Source organism: Macaca fascicularis, chromosome 16, assembly GCF_037993035.2.
Source record: "Macaca fascicularis isolate 582-1 chromosome 16, T2T-MFA8v1.1".
NCBI classification, from domain to species: Eukaryota; Metazoa; Chordata; class Mammalia; order Primates; family Cercopithecidae; genus Macaca; species Macaca fascicularis.
This window is the reverse complement of record NC_088390.1, coordinates 1,355,669-1,370,858: the sequence shown is the minus strand read 5'-3', so window position 1 is coordinate 1,370,858 and position 15,190 is coordinate 1,355,669. Positions and strand designations below refer to the sequence as shown.

Below are 15,190 nucleotides of genomic sequence, written 5' to 3'. Positions count from 1 at the left end.
CCTGCGCTTCTCTTGGGGGATCTCCAAGTCTTCATCGCTTGCAACCCACAGTTTCATTGCACACAGCCCACCTCTCCTGTCTCAGGAAAAATTGAGGCCAACAGGTGTGAACCCTCAGCTTCCTGCCACAGAGAGATCTGTCTCACCCGCTTGCACGTCCTCTCCTCCTGCCGTCTGAAGATAACCCTGTTGCTGGGGCGGGGAGCGGGGAAGCATCTCCAGTCTCATCCTCACAGAAGGTACACTTTGAGCCGCTAGCTATTATTCCCTCTCTCCAGTTGCTTTTTGATTTTTCAAGGGTTTTTGTGTGGGGGGGGTTCTGTTTCTGGTTTTCATTTTTGTTTTTTTTTTTTTGAGACATGGTCTTATTCTGTCACTCAGGCTGAGGGGCAGTAGCATAATCACAGCTCACTGCAGCCTTGACCTCCTGGGCTCAAGCAATCCTCCCACCTCAGCCTCCCGAGTAGCTGGGATTACAAACGTGCACCACCACGCCTGGCTAATTTTTGTATTTTTAGTAGAGACAGGATTTCACCATGTTGGCCATGCTGGTCTCGAACTCCTGACCTTGTGAATTGCTGTGACCGACCACCCATTTTTCATGCTTTAATGAACATTATTTTTTTTTTTTTTTGAGACGGAGTCTCGCTCTGTCACCCAGGCTGGAGTGCGGTGGCCGGATCTCAGCTCACTGCAAGCTCCGCCTCCCGGGTTCACGCCATTCTCCTGCCTCAGCCTCCCGAGTAGCTGGGACTACAGGCGCCCGCCACCTCGCCCGGCTAGTTTTTTGTATTTTTTAGTAGAGACGGGGTTTCACCGTGTTAGCCAGGATGGTCTCGATCTCCTGACCTCGTGATCCGCCCGTCTCGGCCTCCCAAAGTGCTGGGATTACAGGCGTGAGCCACCGCGCCCGGCCATGAACATTATTTTTTAGAATGATTTTAGAGGTACAGAAAAATTAGGCCGAGTGCAGTGGCTCCTGCCTGTAATCCCAGCACTTTGGGACCCTGAGGCAGGTGGATCACCTGAGGTCAGGAGTTCGAGACCAGCCTGGCCAACATGGTGAAACCCTGTCTTTACTAAAAATACAAAAATTAGCCAGGTGTGGTGGTGGGTGCCTGTAATCCCAGCTACTTGGGAGGCTGAGGCAGGAGAATCACTTGAACCCAGGAGGTGGAGCTTGCACTCAGTGGAGACTGTGTCATTGCACTCCAGCCTGGGGGACAACAGTGAAACTGCCTCAAAAGAGAAAGAAAGAAAAAAGATGGACAGAAAAAGTGAGAACCTAGTACCAAGAGTCCCCCATATACCCTGAACCCATTTCCTTGTTATTAACATATCACATGACTGTAGTACATTTATTACAATTAATTAATCCATACTGACACATCATTATTAAGAAACCCTGTCTCTACAAAAAATTAAAAAATTAGCTGTGGGTGGTGGTATGCACCTGTAGTCCCAGCTACTCAGGAGGTTGAGGTGGGAGGATCCCTTGAGCCCAGGAGTTTGAGGCCGCAGTGAGCAAAGATCGTGTCACTGTACTCTAGTCTGGGCGACAAAGCGAGACCCAGTCTCTAAAAAGCAAAAATAAAAAGGGGGTTTCAGGCCTACAAGGAATCAGAAAAATTTCCCTCATGTGCATGCAATTGAGGCAGCTGAACATGATCAAAGAGACTAGAACTGCCTCAGAGACAGGAGTCTGGCAGGTGAGGGAAAGGAAGAAGGAAGTGCTGGGCAGCCGGGGCAGCTTGGTGAGGGGTGGACTGGTGAGCACAGGGCATCAGCCGTTGTCCCCCTGCCCCCACCGACACACAGCCGGATGGGCCCCGGCTCTGTGGCCTCCAGCTCTCACCGTTGAAGCTGCTGCAGTGAGAGCCCTGAGAGAGAAGCCAGAAAGGAAACTGCTCCCACCCAGCACCTCCACCCACCAGGAGCCCGCCGGTGGTTTGCATTTCTGCTTGTTTTCCTGGCATCCACCCTTCCTTCTCTCACTAAAGTGATCTCTCTTGGCCGGGTGCGGTGGTTCATGCCTGTAATCCCAGCACTCTGGGAGGCCAAGGGGGGCGGATCACCTGAGGTCAGCAGTTCGAGACCAGCCTGGCCAACATGGTGAAACCCCGTGTCTACTAAAAATACAAAACTTAGCTGGGCATTGCGGCAGACACCTGTAATCCCAGCTACTTGGGAAGCCGAGGCAGGAGAATCGCTTGAACCCGGGAGGTGGAGGTTGCAGTGAGCTGAGATCGCACCACTGCACTCCAGCCTGGGCGACAGTGAGACCCTGTCTAAAAAAAGAGAAAAAACCAAAAAGGAAGAAAAAAAAATCTTCCTTTTCTGTTGGAGCGTCTCCACTCCTTTGTCCTCAGCACTTTGAACGGGATCGGCGTAAGCCTGTCGGAGACTCCCCTCTTGGCCACAGCACATGGTTCAGGGACGGGCAGTTGCCAGTCAGAGCCAACAAGATGCCCAGAGATGTTTGCTGGAGCTGCCAGGAATGAAATACCTCCTTTGTGGAAATTGCCTGAATAGACTCGCACCTGCTGGACATACACGAGCATGGCTCTAGCTCTGGGAAATGACCGTCTTCACCAGGCAACCGTGAAGATGGGAACAGGTCAGAGAATGCAGCCATTTGCAGCAAGAAAAGAGAGCCGGGAAATGCGGTAAGAGAAAAACCAGGCTCTTGGTCACATTGTTTGAATACTAGATCTCACCACGCCTAAAGATCTATCCCCAGACTCTTCAGTTACATGGGTCAAAATACTCTCTTTATTTTTGAAACAGTGTATTGACCTGTTACTTTAGCTGTTGTTTGCAGTGGCAATGTGAGGAGTCCAAAGGAATACGGATGGTCAGGGTCCATTTAATGCATATATCATGATTGTCAGGCTTGATCTTTTATTTTCTCTTCCTTTCTTTTCTTTTTTTTTTTGGAGGCAGAGTCTCGCTCTGTCACCCAGGCTGCAGTGCAGTGGCGCCATCTCGGCTCACTGCAAGCTCCACCTCCCAGGTTCAAGCAATTCTCCCGCCTCTACCTCCTGAGTAGCTGGGATTACAGGTGCCGGCCACCACACCCGGCTAATTTTTGTGTTTTTAGTAGAGACGGGGTTTCACCATGTTGGCCAGGCTGGTCTTGAACTCCTGACCTCAAGTGATCTACCCACTTCGGCCTCCCACAGTGCTGGAATTACAGGTGTGAGCCACTACACCTGGCCCTTTTTCTTTCTTTTTGAGACAGGATCTGACTCTGCCGCCCAGGCTAGAGTGCAATGGCGTAATCACAGCTCACTGTCACCTCTGCCTCCTGGGTTCAAGCAGTCCTCCCACCTCAGCCTCATGAGTAGCTGGGACTACAGGCACCTGCCACCACGCCTGGGTAATTTTTGTGTTTTTTGTAAAGACAGGGCTCACCATGTTGTCCAGGCTGGTCTCGAACTCCTGGGCTCCAGCAGTCCACTCACTTCAGCCTCCCAAAGTGGCGGGATTACAGGCGTGACCCACCACGCGTCCCCCCACCCCGCCTTGATCTTTATAAGGACTGTGAGGTGCTTGGAAGATGCAGAGATAAACAAGGTGGAATTCTGTCCTGAACCAGTCCCTTCTTAGTCAAAAGAAGGAGAGGAAGAATGGCTTGAACTTGAACTCTGCCTCTTTTATTTTTTTTTTTGAGACGGAGTCTCGCTCTGTCGCCCAGGCTGGAGTGCAGTGGCCGGATCTCAGCTCACTGCAAGCTCCGCCTCCTGGGTTTACACCATTCTCCTGCCTCAGCCTCCCGAGTAGCTGGGACCACAGAGTAGCTGGGACCACAGAGTAGCTGGGACCACAGACGCCCGCCACCTCGCCTAGTTTTTGTATTTTTAGTAGAGATGGGGTTTCACCATGTTAGCCAGGATGGTCTTGATCTCCTGACCTCGTGATCCACCCGTCTCGGCCTCCCAAAGTGCTGGGATTACAGGCTTGAGCCACCGCGCCCGGCCTACTCTGCCTCTTTTGAAATACGAATATTCCCAATTAGTGATGACACAGATTCTATAAAATCAATTAGTAGACGCGTCTTTGGCAGCCCAGCTGTGAAAGCCTGTCTCGGGTCACTGCTAGTCAGGCTGGTGACGCAAAAAATTGACATTTGATACTTTTGCTCTAAAGATTTGGGATTATGTCAATGTGTTCATCTATGAAATAGCAGCCTTTGAAAACCCAAATCCCACATCATTAAATGGGATTAGCAAAGCTTTATTATTTATGTATTTAATTTTCTTTTTTGAGATGGAGTTTTGCTCTTGTCGCTCAGGCTGGAGTGCAATGGTGCAGTCTCGGCTCACTGCAACCTCTGCCTCTTGGACTCAAGCAATTCTCTTGCCTCAGCCTCCCAAGTAGCTGGGATTACAGGCGACCGACCGCCAACACGCCTGGCTAATTTTTTTGTATTATTATTGTTATTATTATTATTATTTTGAGACAGACTCTCGCTCTGTTGCCCAGGCTGGAGTGCAGTGGCGCGATCTCGGCTCACTGCAACCTCTGCCTCCCGGGTTCAAGCGATTCTCCTGCCTCAGCCTCCTGCGTAGCTGGGACTACAGGTGACTGCCACCATGCCCGGCTAATGTTTGTATTTTCAGTAGAGATGGGATTTCACCATGTTGGCCAGGCTGGTCTTGAACTCCTGACCTCAGGTGATCCTTCCACCTCGGCCTCCCAAAGTGCTGGGATTACAGGCGTGAGCCACCGCGCCCGGCCCATCATTTATTATTTTATCAAACATTTAGGATGCCGGATTCAGTGGGCATCTTCACCTGGCTTCGCTGCTAGTTTTCCTTTCCACAAATCCTTCCGGCTTGTTACTTAAGAAATAACTATCTCCCCCAGGGGCCAAAGAGGGCCGGGGAGAAAATGAAATTGACCAAGTGTCAATGAAGGAGGGCAGGGGAGAGATAAATGCTCCATCAGCAGTGGGAGTGGGTCCAAAAAGACTCTTAGACTCCTAAATTGCTCACTTGTCCTCCGTGTAGTGAGTTTGCTCCGAATGGCTGGAAAAGCTATTTCTGCTAATCGCAGCGCAGGCCCGTTGCTGGAAGGGGGCCAGCCTGGGCCCAGCCGGAGTGTGAATTGCACCCGGATTCATTATCTTTATCTAGTCCAACATTTTAGTGGTAGGTTTTTGTTTGATTTCAAAGTGAGATGGTTAGGTCATTATTTGTTAAATTATAGCTTTTAATTAGCAGATCTATTGAAATGAAAAGCCTGGAAGAGACGCACACACAGACACATGCCGCTACGTTTTTGTTTGGAATTTATAATTATTACTGTTCGGAAAACATTAGTTGGGGGTGTTAAGGTCTTTTTTTTTTTTTTTTTTTTTAAAGAAAATCTTCAAATTATGCGCTGTTGGGGGAAGGGGGGAGGGAGACACCAGTGAGCTAGAGACCTCTAGTAATGCCATCAGTATTATTACCCAGCCCCGGGTCCTTGTCTTTGCAGAAAAGAGAGGGAACAGATGGGTTTATAATAATTCATATACTTTCTCCTCAGAGTGGGAATCAGATTAAATCAGTGGGTAACCAAGATTGGCTGCGATGGAGTTCTGTTCCGTTCCTAATTCCACTGGAAGGCAGGGAGGATGGTTGAGGGTGGTGGGGTTGGAGTAGGGCAGTGTGGTGGGGAGTGGATCAGCCTTGGTAGATTTGCCCCTTGGGGATTTAGTTTCTGCCTTTTGGAGGAACACGGAGGAGCTAATATTCTCTCTCTCTCTTTCTCTCTCTCTTTTTTTTTTTTTTTTGAGGAGTCTCGCTCTGTTGCTCAGGCTGGAGTGCAATAGTGAGCTCTCAGCTCACTGCAACCTCTGCCTCCCAGGTTCAAGCGATTCTCTTGCCTCAGCCTCCCGAGTAGCTGGGACTACAGGCGCCCGCCACCACGCCCGGCTAGTTTTTGTGTTTTTAGTAGAGATGGGGTTTCAACATGTTGACCAGGCTGGTGTCGAACTCCTGATCTCAGGTGATCTGCCCGTCTTGGCCTCCCAAAGTGCTGGGATGACAGGCATGAGCCACCGCGCCTGGCTGGCAGTAATCTGGATCCCCTCCCTCTTTCCCAGGGTTAGGGTGCGGGGGTGAGTTCCGATTCAGATGTCTTCCATCCTCTCTGATTCTGAAACCCCTTCCTTTGAAAACAGAACACCTTGCGCAGGTCACTTGTAACCAGAGGCTTTTTGGTTGTGTGTTAGGGTTTCTCTGAGTGAGCTTTCCCAGAAGGGAAGATGAGAAAATAGCCCATTAATAAATAGCACGTTGTTCTAAAACATAGTTACAGCTTCTGTTGGAACTGTTGTTTTGATTTCGCAAAATCTGAGTGTGGATCTGATGCTCCGTCTCCCTGTCTTGCTTTCATTCTTATGCTTAATAATCACATTCACTCCACTCTAGGAGTAATCAAAGCCAGGCAGCCGTCTCAAAGCTATGGGGGGAGAACGGCACAGATAAGAAGCCCAGAATCGGGAATTGTCTTCTGATGAGCAAATGTCAAATTTTTTTTTTTTTTTTTGAGACGGAGTCTCCCTCTGTCGCCCAGGCTGGAGTGCAGTGGCCGGATCTCAGCTCACTGCAAGCGCCGCCTCCCGGGTTTACGCCATTCTCCTGCCTCAGCCTCCCGAGTAGCTGGGACTACAGGCGCCCGCCACTGCGCCCGGCTAATTTTTTTGTATTTTTAGTAGAGACGGGGTTTCATTGTGTTAGCCAGGATGGTCTCGATCTCCTGACCTCATGATCCGCCCGTCTCGGCCTCCCAAAGTGCTGGGATTACAGGCTTGAGCCACCGCGCCCGGCCGCAAATGTCAAATTTTATAGATAAGCTTTGGGGATGAGGGAAAGGGTTATCGTGATAGCCTGAAGCAACTTAGATTCGTTGCTGGCGCTCTGACGACAGGATACGTGTTTGGGAGGTGATTCCACGCACAGATTTTGGTCTCCGCAAAAGGCTAGAGCGTGAAATAAATACAAGAAAAGGCTTTAAAGCTTTTTACTCCGGCAACAACAAAAAACAAAAATTTAATCTTTGTAATTTCATGTTATTGAAAATCTCCTCCACTACATGTTTTGTTATTTTTGAAGCACATAATTGCTCCAGTGGCAGCTGTGTGCACTGGTGTCAATAAAATATCATCTGTCATTCACATGACATTTCTTCCCTCCATAGCTCCCAGCAAGGGTCCCGACGAACACAATTAAAACCACTGCACTAGGGGCCGGGCGCGGTGGCTCACGCCTGTCATCCCACCACTTTGGGAGGCCAAGGCGGATGGATCATGAGGTCAGGAGATCGAGACCATCCTGGCTAACATGGTGAAACCCCTCTCTACTAAAAATACAAAAAATTAGCCGGGCTTGGTGGGGGCGCCTGTGGTCCCAGCTACTCTCGGGAGGCTGAGGCAGGAGAATGGCGTGAACCCGGGAGGCGGAGCTTGCAGTGAGCCGAGATTGCTCCACTGCACTCCAGCCTAGGGTACAATACAAGACACTGTCTCAAAAACAAAAACAAGAAAAACCCCACTGCACTAGGCAGGCGCCGTGGCTCACGCCTCTGATCCCAGCTACTCGGGAGGCAGAGGCAGGAGAATCGCTTCAATCCGGGAGGCAGAGGTTGTGGTGAGTCAAAAGCACAGCACTCCAGGCTGGGCGACAATGCAAGACACCGTCTCAAAAACAAAAAGGAGACGGGAATGTCACCAAAGCTTTCAAGAAAAGATAATACCAGGGATCTTTAAATTGTTCCAATCTATAGGAAAAGAAGAAAAAGTTCCAAAATCTTCTAAAAACATGAGCACAAGGCTGATCGCAAACCTGGGAAAGACTCCACTAAAAACATAAATGTAGGCCGGGCGCAGTGGCTCACGCCTGTCATCACAGCACTTTAGGAGGCCGAGGCGGGCGGATCACAAGGTCAGGAGATCAAGGCCATCCTGGCTAACACGGTGACACCCCGTCTCTATTAAAAAATACAAAAAACTAGCCGGGCGCGGTGGCGGGCGCCTGTAGTCCCAGGTACTCCAGAGGCTGAGGCAGGAGAATGGCGTAAACCCGGGAGGCGGAGCGTGCAGTGAGCCCAGATCACGCCACTGCACTCCAGCCTGGGCGACAGAGCAAGACTCTGTCTCAAAAAAAAAAAAAAAAAAAATATATATATATATATATGTATAAATGTAGAAATATCTCAGTCATTAACATTAATGCAAAAAGTACAAATTCAATATTGGTAAACAGAATATAGCATATTGATTTATTTTTATTTTTATTTATTTTCTTCTTTTTTTTTTTTTTGAGACAGTGTCTGGCTCTGTCGCCCAGGCTGGAGTGCAGTGGCCGGATCTCAGCTCACTGCAAGCTCCGCCTCCCGGGTTCACGCCATTCTCCTGCCTCAGCCTCCCGAGTAGCTGGGACTACAGGCGCCTGCCACCTCGCCCGGCTAAGTTTTTGTATTTTTAGTAGAGACGGGGTTTCACTGTGTTAGCCAGGATGGTCTCGATCTCCTGACCTCGTGATCCGCCCGTCTCGGCCTCCCAAAGTGCTGGGATTACAGGCTTGAGCCACCGCGCCCGGCCTGCATTATCTGTTAATTATGCATTTCCCAGTCTCAGGTATTCTGTTATAGCAGCACAAAATGGACTAACGCAATAAGCAAAGTCAAATGATAAATGACAAGTTTGGAAAAATATTTTCAACTCACAGCACAGGCAAAGAGCTAAGTTCTCTGGTATTTAAAGAATTCCTACACATGGATAAGAAAAAAATTAACAGCCCAAGAGAAAAATGGGCAAAAGACTTAAACAGATGGTCCAGGTGTGGTGGCTCACACCTCTAATTCCAGCACTTTGGGAGGCTGAGGCGGGGAGATCACCTGAGGTTAGGCGTTCGAGACCATCCTGGCTCACGTGGAGAAACCCTGGCTCTACTAAAAATACAAAAATTAGCCGGGCGGGGTTGCGGGCGTTTGTAATCCCAGCTACTCGGGAGACTGAGGCAGGAGAATCGCTTGAACCCGGGAGGGAGAGGTTGCAGTGAGTGGAGATCGCACCATTGCATTCCAGCCTGGGCAACAAGAGCTAAACTCCCTCTAAAAAAAGAAAAGCCTCAAACTCCTGGGCTCACGTGATCCTCCCACCTCAGCCTTCCGACGACCTGGTATTACAGTTGCTGGTCTGGAACTCCTGGGCTCAAGCAATCCTCCTGCCTCGGCCCTCCCAGATCGCTGGGATTACAGGCGTGAGCCACCGCACCCGCAGAGAGTTCTGTAAGGGTCCTTACGTCAACCCAGAACAGACATTTTTGTTTGCCGGTTCCTTTTTTCTTGCCAGCAAGGCTGTGATTTCTCATGGGGAAATTAACGCTTCCCGGGGTCTCAGCCATGTGGTTTAGGTACAGTTAACCCCCCGCCCTCAGCTCCAGGGACAGATGCTAGTTGACCTACAGCAGTGCCACTGGCAGCAGTGATTAGTTTAAAAGAGAACGAGACCGTCCTGGCTAAGAAGGTGAAACCCTGTCTCTACTAAAACTTCTAAAAATTAGTCAGGCGTGGTGGTGCAGCCTCTGCCTCCAGGGTTCAAGTGATTCTCCTGTCTCAGCCTCCTGAGTAGCTGGGATTATAGGTGCATGCCACTGGGCCCGGCTAATTTTTGTATTTTTAGTAGAGATGGGGTTTCACCATGTTGGCCAAGAGTGTGCCACTGCACTCCAGCCTGGGCAACAGAGCAAGACTCCATCTCAAAAAAAAAAAAAAAAAAAAAAAGAAGAGAAGCCGGGTGCGGTGGCTCACACCTGTAATCCCAGCACTTTGGGAGGCTGAGTGGGGTGGATCATTTGAGCCCAGGGGTTCAAGACCAGCCTGGGCAACATGGTGAAACAAACAAAAACTGAAACTACCAAAAAAACACAAAAAAAACTTAACAAAAAAAATTAGCCAGACTTGGTGTTGCACATGTGTAGTCCCAGCTACTAGGGGGGCTGAAGTGGGAGAGTCCCTTGAGTCCAGGAGGTTGAGGCTGCAGTGAGCAATGAGTGAACCACTGCACTCCAGCCTGGGTGACAGATCGAAACTCTGTCTCAAAATAAATAAGCTGGGGGCTGGGCATGGTGGCTCACACCTGTAATCCCAGCACTTTGGGATGCTGAAGCAGGAGGATCACTTGAAGCCAGGAGTTCAAGACCAGCCTGGGTAACATAGCAAGACCTTGTCTCTACAAAAAATAAAAAATTAGCCAGAGCAAGTCTCTCTCAGTCAGTCAGTCTCTCTCTCTTTTTTTTTTTTTTTTGAGACGGAGTCTCGCTCTGTCGCCCAGGCTGGAGTGCAGTGGCCGGATCTCAGCTCACTGCAAGCTCCGCCTCCCGGGTTCATACCATTCTCCTGCCTCAGCCTCCCGAGTAGCTGGGACTACAGGCACCTGCTACCTCGCCCGGCTAGTTTTTTGTATTTTTAGTAGAGACAGGGTTTCACCGTGTTAGCCAGGATGGTCTCAACCTCCTGACCTTGTGATTCGCCCGCCTTGGCCTCCCGAAGTGCTGGGATTACAGGCTTGAGCCACCGCGCCTGGCCTCTCTTTCTCTTTAAGTTCCAGTTGGAGAACCACCAAATTGGACAGAGTTCCCCCAGGGAGAGGTGCCAGAATGGGGACAGATGTTCACTCTTTTTTTTTTTTTTTTTTTGAGATGGAGCCTTGCTCTGTCACCCCAGCTGAGATGTTCATTTTTTATCTTATATAATTCTGGATTCTTCCAGTTTTCTTTCACAAGCTCTTATTGCTTTTGTAATTTACAAAATGTGAAAAACAAGTTGCACATGAGACCTTTCCTTGCTTATTTCTAGAAAGAGAGGCGTGGAATCGGCAGAGCCCTGGCAGCCTGACAAGCAAACGGACCCCATTCTGCAGTAATTAGAAAACGTCATGCTACGATGCCATGTGAAGCACACACCAGCATCTGCCAAAACGCTCAAGCTGGATCGAATTACGGGGAAACATCAGATGGGTCCAGATTACGCAGGACGCTCTCCCTGATGACTGGCATGGAATCCTCAAAAACAACAATGCCGTGGAAGACATAAATAAAACAGAACAAAAGGTAGGAGGGCTGGGCGCAGCGGCTCACGCCTGTAATCCCAGCACTTTGGGAGGCTGAGGCGGGTGGATCACGAGGTTAGGAGTTCAAAACCAGCCTGGCCAAAATGGTGAAACTCTGTCTCTACTAAAATTACAAAAAGTGGCCGGGCGCGGTGGCTCAAGCCTGTAATCCCAGCACTTTGGGAGGCCGAGACGGGCGGATCACGAGGTCAGGAGATCGAGACCATCCTGGCTAACACGGTGAAACCCCGTCTCTACTACAAAATACAAAAAAACTAGCCGGGCGAAGTGGCGGGCGCCTGTAGTCCCAGCTACTCGGGAGGCTGAGGCAGGAGAATGGCGTGAACCCGGGAGGCGGAGCTTGCAGTGAGCTGAGATCTGGCCATTGCACTCCAGCCTGGGCGACAGAGCGAGACTCCGTCTCAAAAAAAAAAAAAAATAAAATAAAATAAAATAAAATAAAATTACAAAAAATTAGCCAGGTGTGGTGGTGCATGCCTATAATCCCAGCTACTCAGGAGGCTGAGGCAGGAGAATCACTTGAACCTGGGAGGCGGAGGTTTTAGTGAGCCAAGACTGAGGCATTGCACTCCAGCCTGGGCGACAGAGCGAAACTCCATCTCAAAAAAAAAAAAAAAAAAAAAAAAAAGCCGGGCAGGTGCAGTAGCTCATGCCTGTAATCCCAGCACTTTGGGCGGCCAAGGTGATTGGATCACTTGAGGTCAGGAGTTCGAGACCAGCCTCATCAGCATGGTGAAACCCCATCTCTACTAAAAAAATACAAAATTAGCCGGGTGTGGTGGTGCATGCCTGTAATCTCAGCTATTCGGGAGGCTGAGGCAGGAGGATCGTTTGAACCCGGGAGGCAGAGGTTGCAGTGAGCTGAGATCATGCCATTGCACTCCAACCTGGGCAGCAAGAGTGAAACTTGCCAGGTGCGGTGGCCTACGCCTGTAATCCCAGCACTTTGAGAGGCCAAGGTGGGTGGATCATGAGGTCAGGAGTTCGAGACCAGCCTGACAAACATGGTGAAACTCCATCTCTACTAAAAATACAAAAATTAGCCGAGTGTGGTGGCACACGCCTATAGTCCCAGCTACTTGGGAGACTGAGGCAGGAGAACCTCTTGAACCCAGGAGACAGAGGCTGCAGCAAGCTGAGATTGTGCCACTGTGTTCCAGCCTGGGCAACAGAGCGAGACTCTGTCTCAAAAAAAAAAAAAAAAGGGGTCCAATATCTAGAACATATGAAAACTCTTACAACTCAACAAAAGAAAGGCAAACAATGCAACTAAAAATTGGGTTAAGAATTTGAGGCCGGGCGCGGTGGCTCACGCCTGTAATCCCAGCACTTTGGGAGGCCGAGACGGGCGGATCACGAGGTCAGGAGATCGAGACCATCCTGGCTAACACGGTGAAACCCCGTCTCTACTAAAAAATACAAAAAACTAGCCGGGCGAGGTGGCGGGCGCCTATAGTCCCAGCTACTCGGGAGGCTGAGGCAGGAGAATGGCGTGAACCTGGGGGGCGGAGCTTGCAGTGAGCTGAGATCCGGCCACTGCACTCCAGCCTGGGCGACAGAGCGAGACTCCGTCTCAAAAAAAAAAAAAAAAAAAAAGAATTTGAATAGACAGTTCTCTAAAGAAAATATATAGATGCCCAGTGAGAATGTAACTGCCTAAGGAGGTCAGCCTGCCCACTGCCCAGACACGGTGGGCTCATCAAGATTGGGGATCGCAATAGAGAAAGTAATTCACGCAGAGCTGGCTGTGCGCGAGACCGGAGTTCTATTATTACTCTAGTCAGTCTCTGTGAGCACTGGGGAATTGGGGAGCAGAGCGATTTTTTTTTTTTTTTGAGACAGAGTCTCGCTTCGTTGCCCAGGCTGGAGTGCAGTGGTGTGATCTCGGCTCACTGCAAGCTCCGCCTCCCGGGTTCACGCCATTCTCCTGCCTCAGCCTCCCGCGTAACCGGGACTACAGTCGCCCACCACCATGCCCGGCTAATTTTTTTTGTATTTTTAGTACAGACAGGGTTTCACCGTGTTAGCCGGGATGGTCTTGATCTCCTGACCTTGTGATCTGCCCGCCTCAGCCTCCGAAAGTGCTGGGATTACAGGCGTGAGCCACTGTACTTGGCCAGGGGAGCAGAGTTTTTATTTATTTATTTATTTATTTATTTATTTATTTATTTTGAGACAGAGTGAGCGTCCTGTCCCCCAGGCTGGAGTGCAGTGGCACGATCTCGGCTCACTGCAACCTCCGCCTCCGCCTCCCAGGTTCAAGCAATTCTGCTTCCTCAGCCTCCTGTGTAGCTGGGACTACAGGTGCCAGCCACCACGCACAGCTAATTTTTGTATTTTTAGTAGAGAGGGGAGTTTCACCATGTTGGTCAGGCTGGTCTTGAACTCCCGACCTTGGGTGATCCGCCCGCCTCAGCCTTCCAGAGTGCTGGGACTACAGGCGTGAGCCACCGCGCCTGGCCAGGGGAGCAGAGTTTTTAAGGATAACGTGGCGGGTGGGGGAAGCCTGTGAGCCAGGAGTGTTGATTGGTCAGGGATGAAATCATAGGAAGTCAAAACTGTCGTCTTGCCCTCAGTCAGTTCCTGGGTGGAGGCCACAAGATCAGAGGAACCAGTTTATCGATCTGGGTGGTGTCAGCTGATTCATAAAGGGCAGGGTTTCCAAAATATCTCAAGCACTGGTCTTAGGAGCAGTTTAGGGTGGGTTGGAATCTGGTAGCCTCCAGCTGCATGGCCCCTAAACCATAATTTCTAATCTTGGGGCTAAAGTTAGTCCTACAAAGGCAGTCTAGTCCCCAGGGAAGAAGGAGGTTTGTTTGGGAAAGGGCTGTTACCATCTTTGTCTAAACTATAAACTATAAATGAAGTCTCTCCCAAAGTTAGCTCAGGCTACACCCAGGAATGAACAAGGACAGCTTGGAGGTTAGGAGCAAGACGGAGTTGGTCAGGTTAGATCTTCCACTGTCTCAGTCATAATTTTGGAAAGGTGATTTCAAGAACGTGAAAATACGCTTGCCATTAATTATTAGGGAAAGGCAAATAAATCAAAACCACGATGAGGCTGGGTGCGGTGGCTCACGCCGGTAATCCCAGCACTTTGGGAGGCTGAGGTGGGAACACAGCTTGAGCCCAGACTTTGAGACGAGTCCTGGCAGCATAGTGAGATCTCGTCTCTACAAGACAGTTAAAAAAATAATTAGCTGAGTGTGGTGGCATGCGCTTGTGGTCCTAGCTACTCAGGAGGCTGAGGTGGGAGGATCACTTGAGTACCGGTGCTTGAAGCTGCAGTGAGCCACAATTGTGCCACTGCACACCAGTCTGGGCGACAGAGCAAGACTCTATCTCGAAAACAAAACAAGGCCGGGTGCAGTGGCTCACTCCTGTAATCCCACCACTTTGGGAGGCTGAGGCAGGCAGATCACAAGGTCAGGAGTTTGAGACCAGCCTGACAAACATGGTGAAACTCCGTCTCCACTAAAAATACAAAAATTAGCTGGGCATGGTGGTTGGTGCCTGTAATCCCCGCTACTCAGGAGGCAGAGGCAGGAGAATCAGTTCAACCCAGGAGGCAGTTTGCGGTGAGCTGAGATTGAGCCACTGCACTCCAGCCTGGATGACAGAGCAAGACTCCATCTCAAAAAAAAAAAAAAAAAAAAAACCCAAAAGGAAACAAAAACCAGAGAAACAACAATGAGAGACCACTTCACACGCACTGGGATGGCTATGATACAAAAAATGCAAGCTAGTGTGGGAAAGAATGTGGAGCAGTTGGAGCCCGTATACACCAGGAAGGTAAAATGACGTAGACGCGTCGGAAACAGTCGGACAGTTCTCTGATAAGCGAAATGCAGAGTAAGACCATACGAGCCAGAAATTTTGCTCCTAAGCAGAAACAGAAAATAGAAAACATGTCCACACAAAATCCTGGACACGGCCGGGCGCGGTGGCTCACGCCTGTAATCCCAGCTCTTTGGGAGGTCAAGGTGGACGGATCGCAAGAGGCCAGGAGTTCCAGACCAGCCTGGCCAACAGGGTGAAACCCCGTGTCTACTAAAAATACAAAAATTA

The 15,190-nt window shown here is 49.8% G+C and overlaps 1 long non-coding RNA gene across 1 annotated transcript; it reads left to right on the top strand.

Annotated features, from left to right (window-relative positions):
• The first annotated feature begins 1,138 nt into the window (after window positions 1-1,138).
• On the top strand, window positions 1,139-14,798 carry LOC135967915 (uncharacterized). Its single transcript, XR_010582217.2, has 2 exons — window positions 1,139-2,666; window positions 10,849-14,798. It is a non-coding gene; the product is annotated as an uncharacterized lncRNA (long non-coding RNA).
• Window positions 14,799-15,190: the final 392 nt, after the last annotated feature.